Below are 6,000 nucleotides of genomic sequence, written 5' to 3' on the forward strand. Positions count from 1 at the left end.
CCATTCATATATTGGAAATTGTATACTGACAAACGAGACGATGTCTCTAAAGCATATCTGGGGAACACTGGTACAAGTTTTATGTAAAACGGGACCAAAACAAGGCAAATGAACACCATAGTATAATGGCTGAAGTTTTTTTTATCTTCTTTCTTTCTTCATTTTCTTTTCTTTTTCTTTTCTTTTTTTTTGTGAAATGGTTGTCAATAAAGTTGGTTGAATGATACTTACTTCTGATAATATTCAACACTAGTATCAAATTTATAAGTAAAATGAGAAGACATTTTATTATTCAAAACACTTCATAATATTATTAAGACCTCCAGGGAATCAGGGATTCAGCAAGGGAGGCCACATACTATGCTCACCAGCTATCATACTTATTCTTGAATTCACTCACATTGCGAGCACTCACAACATCCAAACATCCAATGGCAATCCATTCCAATCATGTACCACACTGTGAGGGAAAATTCTAGCCCTCATCCCCTTCGTAGCTGCACTCGCTCTCAGCTTCCAAGGATGCTCTTTTTCCTTTCCCCACCCTCCATAAATTGAAAAACTCCATCAACTGAAATCCTCTATGACCCTTTCAGAAGTTTGTAAGTCTCAATCCCCTCTTTCTCCTGTTTGCTAGTGTCTACAAATTCTTAATCTCACTTCATAATCAGTATCCCACAATCCTGATATCATTTTTAACACTCTCCTTTGCACACACACACACACACACACACACACACACACACACACACACACACACACACACACACACACACACACACACACACACACACACACACACACACACACACACACACACACACACACTCTCTCTCTCTCTCTCTCTCCATTATATCAGAATCACAACGGAAACCAGGAAACCAGACCTGTGCACAATTAAGGTCTTATCAAGGTCCTGTAAAGGCAAAATGGCATGTTTTTCTTTTCATATCAAAATTCGTTTCAGAATTTCAATTATCTTTTGAGTTATATTTGCATTCTTTGTTAAACGTCCCCTGAAGTTTAACTTGCTATATACTAACACTCCAAGATCCCTAGCCTGATCAGTTTCTTCTATCATAATCCCACCAATAGATGGCGTCCCAGAATTAGCCATATATTTCAATGAAATGGGACGAATTTTTTTTTTTTTAAAACTCATGTTTATCGACGTTTTTCATGTTTACTATGTGGTATAAATGTAAACATTTCTAAATTATTTCATAATTTTGTTTTCATCTCCTTTCAGCAACCTAACCCTAATAATGAATACACAAGAACGCATCTTTGTTGTAACATCATGTTTATTATCTAATTATGATACAAAAACAGGTAGATTTATAAATCATGAGTCAAATTTTTGTTAAGAACTTTCAACATGTGCTCCGTCTGTATCCCTGCAAATTTCAAATCTATCCTTATCGTTGCGAAACCATTTTGAAGCATTTCAGGAGTTATGTTCTGCACTGCCAACTGAATGCATGCTTTAAATTCAGCTAAACTATTGATCTTTTGGCGATTGACTTTTGTTTTTATGAAACCCATGCAAAGAGATCCAGGGTGTCCGGAGAAAGCGGAGGCCAAGGTCGAGGTCCTCCACGTCCAATCCACCGATTTGAAAAGCATCTGTTGAGGTATTCTCGGACAATTAGTGCATAATGATATGGTGCTCCATCATCAAGAAACTGCTGAAGCATATCAAGGTAGACTGCACCTGTTACAGATGCTTCCTGAAGGAAGAATGGGCCAATAAATTTTGGATTTAGTCGTTCCAAGCCACAAGTTAACATTTGGAGAGTCTCTTTGCCATTCTCTGACTTCAAATGGCTTTTCATGGACCAGATATGACAATTTGTGTCAACTGACTTTATGTGCTCTCCTTGAGCATCCCCTTCCCACCTCGTTGTGTATAGATCCCCTTCTAAATTTGTTCACGAATTGTTTTGTCTGTAGGACAAAGTAATTTTGTGAAATTTCCTTGTAAATCTGCGCTTGGCTGCTCGAAGTTAGACCTAAGTTCAAGTCTAGTCGCCGACTAGAGGAACTTTTTCTAAGCCTACCATCGACCCGTTCCCGAGTTAGACAATCTCTGGCATGGGCAAGTGGGTTTTTTCTCCCAGAAACTCGGGTTTTTCGTCCCGTAAACTCAAGAAAATCGACCGTAGTACCCATATTATTTCAGACAATAACATATCCTGTTAGGGTTAGGTACCAAGAGATGGCAGCACTTGTTTGCTGGTCTCTTTATCAGTTACCACCTATAATTAATGATAGACATGGGCCAGCTATCTCTGATTGGCTACCAGTGGAGATTGAACTGCCCACTCAGTCTCCAAAAGCTAGATAGGGTATAAAGGCCTCATCTACTCCCTGTTAGGGAATAAGAGGCGTTATCTGATTTAATTTTTGATTTTATCTTTCTCTGATTTCATTACATCACACTCTTTTGATATGGGATGTTACAACAAAGATGCATTCTTGTGTGTTCATCATTACGGTTAAGGTTCTGAAAGGAGATAAAAATAAAATTATGAAATAATTTAGAGATTTTTACATTTATAACACATATTAAACATGGTAAACATCAATAAACATGAATTTTTTAAATATTCGTCCCATTTCACTAAAATAAATAGTTAATTCTGGGACACCCTGTATAATACGACATTGGATATCTAATCACGCTAAAGTGCATGACTTTGCATTTAATGATGCCCATTTTCCCATGCCCACAATTCCAGCCTATTCAAATCATTTTGCAAGTAATGCATATTAGCAGATATGAATTACCTAATGGCCCTAGATATCGTTGCATAATCAGCAAATAGATGTAATATTGCTTGTCAAATCCTTTCCAATATCATTAATGTAAGATTGAATAACATTGGACCAAGCACTGATCCTTATGGTACACCGCTGGTTACCTTAAATCTTGTAGACTCACATCCCTCCCATAGACCAAGTTTTGATATCCACACTAATATTCTATAATCCAAACTCTATTCTCTAATTTATGCAACAGTTTACTATACTGTATTCTGTCAAAAGCCTTAGCAAAATCCAAAAGTATCTTGGTGTATCCGTTCCTCTTGTCTAGTTCAATAGTAACATTGCTATAGAATGTGAGCAAGTTGCTAATCAATGACCTTCCCTTATTAAGCCCATTTTGGTGATTGCAAAGTAGAGATTCATTGTCAGCCCATTTCTGAATGCAAGTCCTGACCAATTTTTCCAAAATCTTCACCAGCACTACTGAGATACTAATTGTTCGATAGTTGGATACAGCGGTCTTTGCACAACCATTGTGCAATGGAATTACCATGCAATCTTTCCATTCCTGAGGAATCTTCAATGTTCTAAGACTCATATTAAACAGCCTGGTGAAAGGAATAGCCCGTTCTGCTGAACACACTTTTAGCACATGCTGATATCCATCAGTCCCTATTGCTGAATTCTTTTTCAGTTTGTGCAACAGCTCTAATACCTCGTCCTCATACCTCTTAGTTGCTTCATCCAGTGAAGCGGTAGCAGTGATCTCAATGTTATTACATACACCAGGTTGATAGCTTTTAACAAAATGGGCAATCAGTTGAACCTCTTCAACATCTGTCACCAACATACCGTCTGCATTTAGAAGATTTTTTCTTTCTATTCGTTCTTTCTTTTACTTGCAGCAGATCGATAGAATTCTTCTGGGTTGTCTTCAGCACGCAGAGCCAGTTTATTTTCATACTCAGAGTTTGCTTTCCGTGCAACAGTTGTGAGCATTCTAGCCTGCTGCTTATAATGTTCATAACGGACGTCATTCCAATGCACAAGGTATTCCTTTCACATCATCCTTTTCTTACGAATCTCTTGTTTAATAAGATTATACATCACTTTGACTCCTACCCTATTTATTCTTTGAACTCTTGCGACACATTCTATTATCGCATAATTTAAGTATTGTTTAAATGCTTCCCCTGCACTGTCCATATTCCTCCCATCCAGCAACTGATCCCATTCCACAGAACTAAGTACACTCCTCAGTTGGTCATAATTTCCTGCTTTGTAATTCAGCATGTAACCTTTTCCGGATCGAATATTTATAAACTTAGTCACTTCCCAAGTGAGTACCTCATGGTCACCAACCGGAGGCAGAATAGTTTCGTCTCTTTAACTGAAACGTCCTCTGACACTTCAATCAAAACTAACACTATTTGACCTCTAGTTTATTCTCTCAAATGCTGCTTGAGGAAGTTGTCTCGCAACAGCTCAATAAATTCATTTTCATTCTTCTCATGAAATTCTACTATTACCCAATCAGTATTTTCATAATTAAAGTTTCCCATTATGATTACTCTTTTCGTGCTCATCTTTACTATTTGGTGATTCATTTCTTCATCACTAGCAACCGATCCACCAGGTCTGGAACATTATGCTTATTATATTATGCTTTATAAAAAATTACATTGTTATTTTCTGTTGTGGCAGATGTTCCTGTTAGACTTGTGATTTGCTAGATCACTGAAAACAGAGGAATAGCAAAAATCATATTTTGTACAATATTTTAAATTCAAGAAAAGCCCATAAGGAAAAAAAAACGTAAAATATTTTGTTAAGTATTAGTTTATTGTGAATATTTTGTAGTCCGCGCGGTTAGCCTAGTGGCTATGCGCTTCGCAACCATATGCCTGGGGAAGGAGTGTCCTACGTTCGATTCCCGTCGGTGACGTGAGGAGCTGAAGGATCTTCCTCAGCCATAGCCAAGTTAGCCAGTCTTGGGCGCGGACAGCAGGGTTTTATCCTCAGTTTATTCTGAGGTTTTTCATCCCACAAAGCATGCAAAATGGCCTTGAGAACTTAACACTACAGGCCATAGGATATACCGGGGCATAGGGCTGACCTCCTTATCCTGTAAACGGATTGAGGTTAGATGATCAATGATGCAGCCGAGTTTTGGTTGTTTCAAAAAAAAAAAAAATCAGCTAACGTCTTTTTGTTCCCGTATAGGGAGTAGGCGAGGCCATTTTTTTAGCCCTATGTAAATTTTGGAGATGGAGTGGGCAGTTCAATCTCCACTGGTAGCCAATCAGAGATAGCTGGCCCAAGGCTATCGCTAATTAATCGGCACGCAGTGAAGAAGGCGGCTAGTAAGTGCTTCCATCTGGTGGTCCCTAACCCTAACACAATATTTTTAATGTCTGAAAATAGTGTGGGTTCGACGGCCGATTTTCTTGAGTTTACGGTACGAAAAACCCAAGTTTCCGGGAGGAAAAACCCGCTAGTCTGTGCCGGAGATCGACTAACTCTGGAACCGGTCGAGAAAAGGCTTAGAAAAAGTTCCTCTAGTCGGCGACTAGATTCGAACGCCTTTCGTCGTGCGGTCAAACGCTGTAGAGTGCAAACGCCACTTCTACTGAGCTACGGGTGTTTCATTGCACGAAAAAATGATCATACTTTAGTTGGAGGGGTGTATTGTTTAGATTTTCAACTTTTCTTTTTCTTTTTTTTTATATTTTTTTATATTTTATTTTATTTTATTTATTCTAACCTATGCAACATACGAACGAGACAGACAGAGAAACATGTCTTCTCTGTTATTAAGTTCACGGCGACTTAGTGAATGGAACAAAAATCTGATAACAGTTCTTTTATCATACATATTCTTGAGGAATGTGACCAAAAAATTCTGATTTCCTTGGTTATTTCTCTAACATCACTAATGAAAATGTAGGCTTGAGTTCTTTGCACCACATTCCAGAAGAATGACCTATGTCACTTGCCTTTTGTTTTTGGAGTCGTTAATAATGAAAATGAGCATGTAAATATTTGTTAATGTGGGGTGCTTTCTGTATATTATAATATTCAGTGTATCTGAAATCCGAAAAATCTGAGAAAAGGAAGTTAATCATTAGTTTCTAACTCTGCTATGAATTTGATGTTTAAATATTAATAGAGTTGTTCAGATTATTTAAGAACTCCTGAAGTGTGTCATGACCATTGTTCATATCAAACACA

This window comes from Typopeltis vanoorti, chromosome 23 (genome assembly GCF_054136105.1).
Source record: "Typopeltis vanoorti isolate ZY-2024b chromosome 23, IOZ_Tvanoo_1.0, whole genome shotgun sequence".
Taxonomy (NCBI): domain Eukaryota; kingdom Metazoa; phylum Arthropoda; class Arachnida; order Uropygi; family Thelyphonidae; genus Typopeltis; species Typopeltis vanoorti.